A 15,510-nucleotide genomic window follows, 5' to 3' on the forward strand; every position below is an offset into this window, starting at 1 on the left:
ATTATAACTCCGGCTGGAGTCTGCACCGCAAGAGTCACCATCAATAACTAGACTTATCCTGCAAGCTTCGTAATCTTACAGCATTGCATGCTCCAGGGATGTGATACCTGGGATGGACTTCCTAAGCCACCACGGCGCCGTCATCGATCTGAGGTCTGAGTCAATAACACTAACCTCAGAAAAAGCGCTGCCGCCACACACGACGCCAGGAAACCCCGTATTGAATGTGATAGAAGAGCACGTCACCATTCCGCCTCTCTCCAGCATCATCATTTCCGTCGGCACCGAAGAACCCGCAGACCTTGAAGGTGTCATCGAGGGCGATCAGCACCTACTTCTGAACCGCCAGGTTTGCGTCGCAAGAGGCATAGCCGAGCTGCGTGATGGCAAAGCAAAGGTAGTGCTGACAAACTTCAGCCACGAACATAGGCACCTCAACATTGGAAAGACGGTCGCCTACATCCACGAATTCGTGGACGCTAGCAATGGTTTCGCCCTCTTCGATGCTATTGAACCTGCTTCGACGGATCGACGAACCCAACCCGATTTCGACGTCAACTCAAGCCTCCCGAAGCACAAGCAAGACCAGCTAAATGCCCTGCTCCTACAATTCAAGGACTGCTTCTCGTCGTCGTCAAGAATTCGACAGACCCCAGTCGCGAAACATCGCATCATAACAGAAGAAAGTGCCCGACCAATCCATCAGAGCCCGTACCGAGTTTCGACGCGAGAACGCGAGGCCGTCAAGAAACAGGTCGACGAAATGCTACGCGACGACATCATCCAGCCGTCCAAGAGTCCGTGGGCGTCACCCGTGGTGTTAGCGAGGAAGAAGGATGGAACCCTATGTTTTTGCGTCGACTATCGTCGCCTGAACAAGGTCACGAAGAAGGACGTGTACCCTCTCCCACGAATAGACGACGCCCTAGATCGACTCCACAACGCCAAGTACTTTTCGTCGATGGACCTCAAGACAGGCTACTGGCAAATCGAAGTCGACGAGAGAGACCGAGAAAAGACTGCCTTCATAACACCAGACGGCCTGTTCGAGTTCAAGGTCATGCCCTTTGGTCTTTGCTCGGCACCCGCGACTTTTCAACGTGTCATGGATACAGTACTGGCTGGCTTGAAGTGGCATACTTGCCTCGTGTACTTGGACGACATCGTTGTGTTTGCCTCAAACTTCGACGAACACGTACGGCGGCTTGAAGCTGTACTTCAAGCAATAAAGAGCTCCGGACTCACCCTGAAGCCAGAAAAGTGTCGCTTTGCGTACGAGGAGCTCTTGTTCTTGGGACACGTGATAAGCAAGTCTGGAGTACGCCCTGACCCGCAGAAGACAGTCGCCATCGCTACATTCCCGCCACCTGACTACAAGAAGGCCGTGCGTCGATTTCTCGGCCTGTGCGCCTATACAGGCGGTTCGTCAAAAACTTTGCCCGCATGGCCGAGCCACTTACTAACCTTACCAGGACCGACGTCGAGTTCAAGTGGAAAACGCCGCAGGAGGAAGCATTTCAAGAACTAAAACGACGCCTGCAGACGCCTCCGTCACTCGCGCATTTCGACGAATACGCCCAAACAGAAGTGCACACCGACGCAAGCAATGTAGGAATCGGCACCGTTCTTGTGCAGAGTATACTGACGGATTGGAAAGGGTAATCAGCTATGCTAGCCGGTCGCTATCAAAGGCGGAAGCCATGACTATTCTACGACAAAAAAAGGAGTGACTTGCCATAATCTGGGCTACATCAAAGTTTCGCCCCTACCTTTACGGCAGACCCTTCAAAGTTGTGAGCGACCACCACGCCGTGTTGGCTAGCTAACTTGAAGGACCCTTCAGGTCGTCTCGCACGATGGAGCTTGAGACTTCAAGAATTCGACATTATCGTCGTTTACAAGTCCGGAAGAAAACACTGACGACAACTGCCTGTCTCGTGCCCCCGTGGACCCGCCGCCGCAAGACGACCAGGATGATGACTACTTCTTGGAAACCATAAGTGCCGACGACTTCGCTGAACAACAGCGATCCGACCCGGAACTCGAGGCCTTATGGAATACCTCGAGGGCAAGAACGCCATCGTTCCGAAAGTGTCCAAGCGAGCACTGGCGTCATTTTTCTTAGGCAACGGCGTTCTCCAAAAGAAGAACTTCTCACCACATCGAGCCAAGTACCTTCTCGTGGTGCCTTCCGAATTGCGACCAGAAGTCTTCCAGGCCCTGCACGACGACCCGACAGCAGGACACCTCGGTGTTTCCCGAACGCTGGCAAGAATACAGGAAAAGTACTACTGGCCGCGCCTTGCCGCCGACGTCACTCGCTACGTAAGGACATGCCGAGACTGTTAGCGACGCAAGACACCGCCAACAAGACCAGCGGGCTTTCTTCAGCCGATCGAGCCACCTCGGCGACCGTTCCAGCAGATCGAGATGGACCTCCTGGGACCGTTTCCAACGTCGACCAGTGGTAATAAGTGGATCGCCGTAGCTACCGACTACCTGACCCGCTACGCCGAAACAAGGACCCTACCTAGAGGCAGCTAGTGCCGCCGAGGTAGCAAAGTTCTTCGTTGAAGACATCGTTCTGCGTCATGGCGCCCCAGAGGTCCTCATCACCGACAGAGGTACGGCGTTTACTGCAGAGCTAATTCAGGCGATCTTGAGATACAGCCAGACAAGCCGCCGCCGGACCACTGCCTACCACCAGACCAATGGCCTCACCGAGCGTCTAGATAAGACCATCGCTGACATGCTGGCCATGTACGTTGACGTCGAGCACAAGACGTGGGATGCCATCCTTCCGTATGTGACCTTCGCATACGACACCGCTGTGCAAGAAACGACGCAGGTGACGCCTTACACGTTGGTCTACGGAAGGAGCCCAGCAACGACGCTCGACGCAATGCTGCCAACAGCCACCGACGAAGACAATCTCGACGTCGCTGCCTCTTTGCAACGCGCCGACATGGAATACCAACCCGGTGACCGTGTGTGGGTTTGGACGCCGATACGCCGTCGGGGACTACGAGAAGCTTCTTCGGCGATACTTCGGGCCATACAAGGTGCTTCGGCGTCTCGGGGCTCTAGACTACGAGGTTATCCCGGACGGCATTACGAGCTCTCAAAGGCGCCGTGCACGACCTGAAGTCGTCCATGTCGTGCGCCTTAAGCCGTTTTATGCGCGTTAGCGAACCTTAGGACTGTACCTTTTTCTTTATTATTGTAATTTTGCTTGTACATATTGCTTGTTGTAATTTTTTTGTGTATGCACTTGTTTTTCTATGTTCTGTCACGAGCATCGGGGACGATGCTTTTTCAGAGGGGGGCATTGCCACGCTCGCTTCGTGTTTTATTTTGATATATTCGGGTTTGACCAGCAATTAAGGACGGTTAGCAACGCTCGGCGCTGACCGTGCCGCAGTGTTCGGGAAGCTTCGCGATTGTAGTAGATCATTTTGTTAAGATTGCCCGCAGGACGCGAATAGTCCAGATTATTCCGGAGCTTGCGCGACCACCAGTGATAAGACTGGAAAGTTCGATGCGTGATATATAAAAGACGGCGCGTCCCAGCCATGCATGAGCAGTTGATCCACGGTAGACGCTCTGTTCGCCGCTATCAGTGTATTGCTGTAGTTTGACTTTCAGTTTCCCGGCCACAAGTTCGGCCAAATAAAGAGTTTCATCTCTGACGTGCTGACTGCTGCCTTCGTCGACGTCACGACCACATGACAATAAATAAATAAATATATATATATATATATATATATATATATATATATATATATATATATATATATATATATACTTTTGTGCTTTCGATGCAGTCGTCTCGGAGAACAAATCAGTGACCACTTGTCATGGTCGCAAAAGACTATTCAGCCATGTGGAATTTTACTGAGATAGCAATAAAATTTTACTCTCGGCTAATTTCTGCCGCAGGCGTCGGTGCCGCTGTGAGGTTCTGTATAGAGTCCAAATCGATAACATCGCCCCGCGCGTCCTGTTCTATGTGCGATTGAAAGCGTGCGCGGGCTGCCGACGATCGTTGCTCAAGCAGAGATGAAACGTGCTGGCCGCCTCCATCGCGCGAAAGGAAGGCTCCCGGAGGGGGGCTGCGTAGCTCCGGCAGAAACTCCGTACTTTGAATGGCCGGGCGTGGTCGCCCGCGCCGTATCTTTGCAGGGATCAGCAAACGGCTTATAGCTTTGTACGTGTTGTGTTCTCATCGCAAGGTTCGCGCTGAAGCCATAGACAGCACGAAAGTCACTTCGCTCACTGCAGCGGCCACGTTTCCTTACGCCAGCATTTTGTTGAGTTACACCAGGCCCATTGGAGTAGCCAGGGGGCGGGGGGTTTAATTTATCTCTGAAATTTTTCAATTTTGCATACATACAAACATACGAACGTATGTACAGTCGCGCTCAATGACTTGCAACACGGGAGCGTGTGGCCTCACGAGTTTAAAGATTTCGCATTTCTTCTACTAGCCCTTACTTCTACAACTAAACGCTGTTCTCTCACTGGGGGATGTTCCCAAATAAGAAAATAATATTGAGTTACAGAAATGACGCAAGTTGAAGCCGTGCGCGATCATTAAACTCGTGAGGCCACGCGCTCCCGTGTTGCAAGTTATATTGAGCGTGACTGTACATAGGAACCTTGCGGCGAAACTTACTTTTTAGGTGAGCTTCAGGTATGAATATTTAGGATTTCGAATTAGCAATATATTGAACTATTTTGCAATCCCCTGGAACTTTGATTATACAGTTTATGGTGTAGTTAAATTTTTATTTTTTTTGTTATTTCACCTTTTTGTCTTTACCAGTGCATTCTTTTTTCTGAACTTTCACTGTAGTAAAAGTTTTAGGGTAGGTTTTCTTTTTTTTAAATCATTTGATGTAGTTTTTGTTTTGACATATTATTTTAACCACTCCCTGCTGTACACTACAGCCCTAAGGGTACAATAAATAAAATAAATTGGAATTAGCATTGAAGCAAATATCATTTCACCATACTGTCTCCGTAGACGCACAAAGCGGCAATCTCCCTACCAACCACAATGCCAAATGATACCATGACATAATACATCTAGTAGTCACTGCACTCTGACTGAAGCTGTGTAGTCCCTAGTTTTCTACCTGCAACTTCTGTTGCAATGGCTCGCCCAAAAGCAACAGCCCTCCAAGTGAACGGCATGTGTTAAAGGGACACTAAAGAGAAACAATGAATCGGTTCAGATTGATAAATTGTACGTTGAGAACTATAATGTCGTTAATTTCACCATCATAGCTCATGTTTCCTTAAAACTCTTATATCCTTCAGGGTTGGGCAACATCAAGTGCACAAGTACAATGTTATACTTTCTGACCAATTTTGCACAAGGCACCAATTACAAGTAATTTACAGATGAGTATCGGCATACAAGGTAAAATTCAGAAGTATTGAGCACGTTTAAAACACAATAAAGGAGAAAATGAAGTTCAAAGTTTCATTTTTAAATTTCGCGCCAAAATCTCCACGCGTGACGTCATGGATTTCAAAGTGTAAATACACTTTCGTATCGTATCGTATTTTGCCGCCATTGGCTCAACAAAATTTCCTCAAACTTGGTACGTTAACTCTATGGCCCTCTCAGAGGACAATGTACTTCATTTTTACCGTTAAGGAACTACGCAGGCCCTAGTAGGCGCCGCCAAAATATATGACGTCACGGCGAATGGTGTGGAAACTTCAAGGTGGCGTCGCTACCCACATTTTCCTTTTGCGCGATTTCTCGCTTACTAAGCGTCTTCTTGCCGCAAGTGTGGTGTTTTTGGTATCGTGAAAGAGTAGTTTACTAATACGAGAAAAATCGTTTTGCTCTTTAGTGTCCCTTTAAAAATAAGGTGCTACCACTTTAACGCATTTAAGGCTACAAGCCTCATGTGTCACTCTGACATATACAATGCAAGGAGATTGCCCAAGAATGAGCCCATAGCAATATCACATACGCAGGGCACATGTCGGCTTCGCAAAACATTAGGCAATACAGTGTGGGCCACTGGGTGATGGTCATATGCAAATAGACGCAGTACCACAAGTGGGTAAAGTTACCAAAAAATGCTAATCAAGTTATTCAAAGAAATCCTGAACACAATGAATAAATGAAGTACAACTTATTAGCAGGCATAGTCCAACAGTTCATGCAATGACCCTGCACTCAACAGAACAAGCAAAAACAAGTCCACAACACTCAGACACATCATAAAGTAATGATAAAAGCTTTATTTCCAAATAACTTTTCTATTAAAACAATACTCACTGGTTTTCAGCTTCCCCAACATACCCTCATGTTTCCTTAAAACTCTTATATCCTTCAGGGTTGGGCAACATGAAGTGCACAAGTACAATGTTATACTTTCTGACCAATTTTGCACCAGGCACCAATTACAAGTTATTTACAGATGAGTATCGGCATACAAGGTAAAATTCAGAAGTATTGAGCACGTTTAAAACACAATACTTAGCAGATATAATCTAAGGATAAAAAATGCACATACTTTTTACTGTCATCCCAGGATGTCCAATTGTCATGGTACACAAGCAGTGCACGCAAAAATATGAGCATTCATAAATAAAATTAACAAAGGCTGAGTTCAGCAACCCCAGAGCTCAGGCCTTCGACACTGCAACTCATGCATTATTTTTTTATTAGTCTTATCATGCCAATGTTTGCCCTCTGCCCTCCTCCTTGCTACGAAACAAAATACAGAGACAGGCTTTATGTTCCTGTACTTAATATCTGGAGGCTTCATAAAGCACAAGGTGCAGAGAATTAGTGACTGAAGCCAGGGAACCGCGACCTAGCTTATTATGTAGTACAGTCAAAGCAAAAGAGAGGAATGGCAGGCTGTTGTGAGCAAACTATAATATCAGATGGGACGTACCATAAACATCAGTAATAAAGATAACACAGCTGCCAATTTTTCGGACATGCTTGAAAATTCAGACGCTTTCGCGGCACCCCCACAAGCCCCATACAGTCCATGTATAAGAACGTCGGATATCTCTGAAGCGGAAACTGTTCGAAGTCTCGCTTTTCGGACTTCTTGTTCAAATTGTATGTCCAAAACGGCATTAACTGAAGCCACCACCGCTGCCGCGTCGATCGTGTCGCAGGCTCGAAGCAGTGCTGTTGCGAGTTGATTTGTAGCGGATTTCAAGTCAGTGCCGCTATGCCTAAAGGATATGCGGTGAAGCATACCAGGAATCCAAAGCGGCTCTTGTCACGGCGTAGGTCAAGACCACTTTGGTGTGGCGCTGAGTAGCCTATTCATGTTTGAAGGGGTGGAAGCGCATGGCTGACGATACTGAGAAGGCTAAAAAACAGGTCCTATTGTATGAGTGCGCGGTGGCCATTGGTGCGGTGGGCAAGGGTGCAGCAGCTTGAATTTCTCGTTCCTTTAATTCTTTTCAAGGATTTCGCGTTCCATTACCTTTCGGCAAGGACACCCAGCAGCCAGACTTCATTGTTATAACCAATAATTCGGCATGGAGGCATTGTTGTAAGCAGGTTATTTTACCATGAAGAACGTACAAAAGTCGATGGTGCAGAAGCTTCTCATTGCTATAACTGATATACTGTCAAAACCGATCGTTATAAGTGGGTTCGATTGTATGTGCCATGTCAAGTCAAAATGCGGCAGCACGTTTACAGCAACTCTGTATGTGCTGCAGTTTTGCAAGTAATGAAATGCTTATAGAAGGCATCAGCCAAAGCTCATGTAAAAATATGCAAATCTAAACCAAATCTTGCAGAAGAACAGTCCATTTGCAGTAGTCGATCTTTTTATTAACCTGTACTGGAATAAACATTCTCATTTCATCATCACATAGCTGCTGACCCAGTAATTAAGCAAAGGAGCCTTCATTCTTGAGTACAATAAATAATTATGTTGCCTTATTAGCAGCAAGTAAAAAAAAGCATGCTAACTGCAGCATAGATTCGGTCATGAAAAGTTCCACACAAAAATTTCATGACGGTACTCCTCTACGCGTCAAAGAAACCTGGTACTAGCAGTCAACAAGTGAACTGGAACAATAACCAAAAGAAAGAAACCTTGCAGAATAAGACTTCAAAGTTGACCGTCCTGCTCAGCTTTGGAGATCCCCGAAAGCTCCTGTAACAAACTCACTTTTGCATTTATTGTTGAAAGCAACCATTTTGAGCATTGAGCTCAACCATCACTGGTTGCATACCACCTGTTGAGCTGGTAAGTCAAATCCCCACCAACATATTAAGGAAAACTTGCACTACCAAGGGTTGGTCACAATGCATGCGTGTGTGTGTGATATGTGAATAACAGTAGCCTAGTAATGCTCACTTTAAATGATAAATTACTTTGAAGAAATTACTGCAGAAGCCTCAATATATGTATGCAGGAAGATGCTGTTGAAAATTTGAACTGCAATCGAACCCACTTATAACGATCCCATATATAACGATCTATCGGTTATAACGACCATATTTGGGTGCACTTACGATTTCCCTATGCTAACCATTGAAGCTGCGTCCACATATAGCGAACATTTTTTAAAGCCTCCTACTTTTACAACGAACACTTCAGACACGGTCGCGGTAAAAATATGGCGCATACGAAGCGAAAAAAATTTAGAACATGCCTTCTAAAGCGTGACAGGGGCGCGCTCTCGTGCGTGCCCCGCTCCAGTTTACTCGCGACTAAGATATCCCAGATCGGCGAGCACCGCACGCAGATTTCGGACGCTGCGAGCGAGGTCGCTCACTTTCCAGGCGTTTCTTCAGTGGGAGAATGGCAGTGAGGAAAAAAAATAGGAGGCAGCATGAAGCCTTGCGGTCAGCTTTCGCACGGTAACCTTTCCTGACGCCGTTCTCTGCAGCTACGACTGCCTGCGATGAACCAAACAATGCCTTGGAACGCAAGAAGGCATAAGCAAGAAGTAATAACCGCGATAACTTTCCATCGCATAAGGGTTCACTGCGTCCCTAAACTCGTCGACGCCACAATGTGCCGCAAAAGGTCGTCCGTCTTTTCGGTAACGGCAGAGACCGGTCGATCGGCGATTACGACTTCCGCGCGATTGCGGCGATGCCTTCGCGGATAAGCATCAGAAAAGAGCAAAGGCGAGGTGGCGGCCGTCGATGAACGTGCCATTATGACTTATAGCCGACAACCTTATCACAGTCATCTGTAGATATCTGCTCGGCTGCACGTGCGGCGTACGCCGTACACTGCGGATTGACGGCAGTAGGAGCGCGCCATGCTGCCGTTCGCTAATGTCCCTCTATTTATAGAGACCTATAGGGACCTTACCGTTCGCAAGTTCGCCGCCGCCACGTCGTGCGAGACCGCTTTAAGTGCGCGTCGCTTTGTAGAAACAAAAGCCGGCAGATCCCACGCATTGTGGGAATCGATGTAATGCGAAGCAGCCAGCAAAGAGCTGCATACATCGTCTTGTATGTCATTGAGGAAAATGCGTGTCATGGTTTTCATGTTAACTCCTATTATTTATGTTCGTCACACAGTAACGTCGCGCAATACCAACTTGGGGGTCGATCAACCTAGAGAAACGGCCGCCAGGGCACCATGAGCGTGGCACGTAAGTCATGCTGTACATGACATGCGTGTCATGACTTTCATGTTAACTCGTGTAATTAATGTTCGTTATACAGTCACGTCACAAGATACCAATTTTGGTGTATATAAATCCAGCGAAACGGCTGCCAGCGCCCCATGAGCGTGGAACGTAAGTCATGCTGTACATGACATGCGTGTCATGATTTTCATGTTAACTCATGTAATTAATGTTCGTTATACAGTCACGTCACAAGATACCAATTTTGGTGTATATAAATCCAGCGAAACGGCTGCCAGCGCCCCATAAGCGTGTCATGTAAGTCATGCTGTACATGACATGCGTGTCACGATTTTCATGTTAACTCGTGTTATTTATGTTCGTCACATGGTCACGTTGCAAGATACCAATTTCGGTGCATATCAATCTAGCGAAACGGCCGCCAGCGCCCCATGAGCGTGGCACGTAAGTCATGCTGTACATGACATGCGTGTCATGATTTTCATGATAACTCGTGTTATTTATGTTCGTCACACGGTCACGTCGGAAGAGGCCAATATTGGTGTATATCAAGCTAGCGAAACGGCTGCCAGCGCACCATGAGCGTGGCACGTAAGTCATGCTGTACATGACATGCGTGTCATGATTTTCATGATAACTCGTGTTATTTATGTTCGTCACACGGTCACGGTGCAAGATACCAATTTCGGTGCATATCAATCTAGCGAAACGGCCGCCAGCGCCCCATGAGCGTGGCACGTAAGTCGTGTTGTACATGACATGCGTGTCATGATTTTCATGATAGCTCGTGTTATTTATGTTCGTCACACGGTCACGTCGCAAGATACCAATTTCGGTGCATATCAATCTAGCGAAACGGCCGCCAGCGCCCCATGAGCGTGGCACGTAAGTCATGCTGTACATGACATGCGTGTCATGATTTTCATGATAACTCGTGTTATTTATGTTCGTCACACGGTCACGTCGGAAGAGACCAATATTGGTGCATATCAATCTAGCGAAACGGCTGCCAGCGCACCATGAGTGTGGCACGTAAGTCATGCTGTACATGACATGCGTGTCATGATTTTCATGATAACTCGTGTTATTTATGTTCGTCACGCGGTCACGTCGCAAGATACCAATTTCGGTGCATATCAATCTAGCGAAACGGCCGCCAGCGCCCCATGAGCGTGGCACGTAAGTCATGCTGTACATGACATGCGTGTCATGATTTTCATGATAACTCGTGTTATTTATGTTCGCCACACGGTCACGTCGCAAGATACCAATTTCGGTGCATATCAATCTAGCGAAACGGCCGCCAGCGCCCCATGAGCGTGGCACGTAAGTCATGCTGTACATGACATGCGTGTCATGATTTTCATGTTAACTCGTGTTATTTATGTTCGTCACACAGTCACGTCACAAGATACCAATTTTGGTGTATATCAAGCTAGCGAAACGGCCGCCAGCGCACCATGAGCGTAGCATGTAAATGATGCTGTACATGACATTCGTGTCATGATTTTCATGTTATGACTTGTCATTTATGTTCGCCATACAGTCATGTTACGCCATACAAATTTTGGTGCACATTCGATTAACCAAGCGACCAGGAGAGCACGAAGTCGTAGGCGGCTAGATAGATAGATAGATAGATAGATAGATACGGTCAAAGTCGCAGAAGTTCGCTAAGAAATGCTTCGCATTTAAAAGTAGCTCGCTGTTGTTGAGCGGCGCGGGCACCGAGAAACGTCGATGCACTGACAGCGAGCGTATACTGCGTGTTTGACTAGGTGACAACTCAAGTGCGCCGCGCATCGTCGTGCAGGGCCGCGAGAGCATCGCGGAGACGTAGAGTGCGCGTTGCTTGCAAAATGCTTGTTTTCGCCGCGTTGAACGAAGAGGCTGGTCGCCGTACCCGTGCACGGTCCGGAGTGAAGCAAGCACGAAGAACGTTCAAACGCGCGCATACGGCAAACAGCAAGCGGCCCGGCAGTGACTCCGCGAGCCGAGTAGGCGATCGACGCGCTGCACGCAACTAGCCAGGGATGATCGGGTCCACGTCGCGGTACCGCGCTTCGGTGAAACGCTGTCAGCTCATTGCAGAGGCGTTTAATTCACTCGTGAGCACGCAGCGGGCGTCCCTTCACGACGCGAAAAGGCTTAGCTTGTCACTGAGGGGGTTGTTAGCACTTTAATAAAAGTGCAAAGAAAAAAAAACGGCTTGGCCGCTATGCGCACGTTTTTAAGGGCGAGTCCATATACAACGAACTACTGATATAACGACCACTTTTCGCGACACTTTCGAATTCGTTATAAACGGGTTCGACTTATAAGGTTTTCACTTGCATTATAATACCTAACCATTCTACACCTATTGAGATCAGGAAACAGTTTTGGTGCTGCTAGGGGGACACCGAAGTGGGAAACTCAATTTCCACCAGCAGGTGACACCACAGACATGGCACCAAGGTAGAAATCAATACTTTCCCACCTCCCTGCCATCCATCTAAGCCTAGCATCATCAAAATAAGCAACTGATCTTGATAATAAATAACACAAAAATATCACTTATACTTTGTCCTTAGCATGAGGCGAGGCTAAGCAATGGCCAATATCACCATCTCTTTCTTGCTGCTCTAACAGAGATCAAGTAACATGGTCAAATTTTACTCCCAAAGCAGGCAGCGCTGCTGCTACAATATTATGGAATATATTGGTTACTGGCGGAATAAGTCCCACTAGACTTACTAAAGCCTACTAAAATTCTAGGCATGTGCAATAGTGGCAGCCAGCATTAATAGTGGCAAGATGCTATGCTATGTATCTCTACCAGTGGCAGTCTGTAGCTGAGGACAAATGCAGGTACCATGTCTCATAGATTAGCAGCAATGGGACCATCAGATTTCTACATAATAGTATATGTTCCTTAAAGGGACACTAAAGTGAAACAATGAATCAGTTTGACTGATGAATTATACTCTGAAAATTCCACTGTCGTTAATTTCACCATCATAGGATCATTACCTAATAGAAGAGAAAATCAAGGTCAAAGTTTCATTAAACTCTGCGCCAAAATATTTGCATGCAATGTCACTGATTTTAAAATGTTTCATTCGTATTTCGGCCCCACTGGCTCAATGAAATTTTCGAAACTTGGTATACTAAGTCCCTGGCCCCTTCAGAGGACAACGTACTTCATATTTGCCGACTAGGAACTACGTAGGCACTAGTAGACGCCGCCAAAACCTATGACGTCGTGACGATTGGTGCGGTAACTTCAAGGTGGCGTCGCCACCCGTATTTTCTTTTTGCGCATTTTCTCGCTTACCAAGCATGTTCTCGCGGCAAGCGTGGTGATTTTAATATCATGAAAGAGTAATATAGTGATACGAGGAAAATCATTTTTCTCTTTAGTGTCCCTTTAAGTTCCTCTTTTGCATGGTACATGACTGAGCTGCAAAATGCCTCCTACACACATTTCCCGTGCAGTATGGAAATCCAGCAGCTCATTAGCCTTTGCAATGCACAGTTTGTGCCTATTGCACTTTTTTTCCTGTGTGTGGCAGTGTCCTTAGTAGCTTCCATCATCTGGCCCTGGCTGCAACTTGTGTTGGTTTATTTAAAGTGTATGGCGTAACACCATTTGAGTGAGACATACAACCGTAGCAGCATGAGGCAGCCTAAATTATATGGCATAAGAAGGTGAAGCAGCATTCCTATGATGCAATGGCATAGATGTGCTGTGGCTGGTTGGTCTACGGCAGCTGCGTTCAAATGGCTGGGAACCCAGAGACTGTGCTTGAATGTGAGCAGTGCCAGGAAGCGTTCCTTTTTGAATTATGAACGGTAAGCATCAATTTGGACAGACATTTTCAATGCGATTCATGGGCATTGCGTAAGTGCACACTCAATGACATAGGTGGTGCAGTGAAGTGCCTTTTGTCCTCCAAAATAAAAGCTGATGCCAAAGGTGACGCCAACATTTCAGCTTGCACCAATGCAATATGAAGATATTTGCCTTTTTTTCCCTTTATGGCGCCTAATCTCTTTCACAAGACATTCACGTAGACTACAACGGCCTTAGTATTAACTTGTACCAGCTCAACATAATATACATAGCCAACAGCTAACATCGTACTCCAATATACTGTTCTAGGAAATATTATGCACTGAGTGAATTTTTGCTCTTACAAACAATTATACTGCCAAGGACACTTAGTTAAAATGATTAGGTAACTGTAGCCCAAACATTCCTACACTATATATGGCATGCAAGTCTACGTAGATGCAGAAACGTTTCAAAATATTTAGTAAATGTAATAGTTTCATTAAGTACTACACCTTAAAATGACATTACATGCACAATTTCAGAGGTTAAGGTCACGAAATATTGATGATGAAGGTGCTCTTTTATGAATAAAAGAAAAAGCTGGTTATCTTGATTTTCAGGAACACAGTAAAAAAAGCTTGAATTTGGCAAAATTCTAACAAAAAGAAGAAAAGGAAATGGAGCGAGTTTTGGCAGTGGAATGACAGAGAACACCAAGTTTGTTCATTTTAATTCATAAAAGTCTCATCGGCACTTTTTTTGTTATTTACAAAGCAGGTGTCAGTTTGTTTTCAAGGATGCTTGCTCTTTTTGTAGCCATTTGACACACAAAGAGCGACAGCGCACCATTACACTCTCAATAACACTTTACCCATTTAATGCCCCTTTTTATTTATTAATTGCTGGTAGGTCAGGCAAGGACAACCATTTACACAAGCTTGTTTAGATTTCTAGTGCCAAATATGATGGTAAAAAAGATGACAGGTTGCTTGTTGCTCACATCTCTTTTTAACACAACTTCATTACCAATGACAATGCTGGACTGAATTGCCTATCAATGAGCCCAGCTACCAAAGTGGTCATGACCACTTGTTGGTGCAGGCACTGCACCCTCATGTTAAAAACACCACCAAAGCTTGCAAGAATGCATTTATTAATTGCATGCATCTATTTCCAAGGTGAAACATTTGCAGCTTGCAGTGAGGCTTCTGTGCAGCAGTGGTCATTTTCAACAATGCATGCAGAAGTGGCAACAACATAGATTGGTGAACTACCACCAGTGTGGCATTATGAATTCTGCTGTCCTGTAACAGAGCCATGGGAGGTGCATGAACATCTCATTTAGACTGCTGGACCTCATCTGCTGCGCATATCACCCTTTTGGATCATGGTTTACAGTTCATACACAGGATTATGCAGATTGAATTATTGACAGCAGAATCAATTTAGGTTTGAATTAGCAAGTTGCTTTACAAATACAGTTCTGTGAACACTATTTGAATGAATCACCATGGCCAAACCATAGTTACTTGTTCAAATAAATGAGAAATATGAATGAACTACGTCATTAAGAGTTATAGAGCTTTTACATCTTGCCCAGCTTTGACTATTTCATGTAAGGCAGATCTAATGAATATATACATGGTTCGTGTGTCAACAGCAAACAGTGAATGGGACTCAGTAGGCAACCTAAAGCACTGTATTCACCCCCCCCCCCCCCCCGCCTCTGATTCTTATTTACTGCAAGCTGTCAACTAATAGCAGCTAACTTCGACCAAACATTTGCTTTAAATATATGATTACTTGATGTTGTTGCAAACAAGAAAAAGAGCGAACAAGTATCACTGTCTACAACAAACAAACATGACTGGCTCCAGTGAACAAGCTCTCATTCACTATCACTGCATAAAATTCGTTGTCTGACAAGAGTAAGCTTCCCTACTACAACCCAGGTCTAGGTGGACATGAATGGCAATATGCAGACAGCTGCTGGCCAAGTCCACAAGTAGGGACAGCACGCCATTTCGATGAAATTACTGCAAGCGAGAGCAAGGTCAAACACTATAACCTGGCACCCA

The sequence above is a fragment of the Rhipicephalus sanguineus genome, chromosome 1 (assembly GCF_013339695.2).
Source record: "Rhipicephalus sanguineus isolate Rsan-2018 chromosome 1, BIME_Rsan_1.4, whole genome shotgun sequence".
Taxonomy (NCBI): Eukaryota; Metazoa; Arthropoda; class Arachnida; order Ixodida; family Ixodidae; genus Rhipicephalus; species Rhipicephalus sanguineus.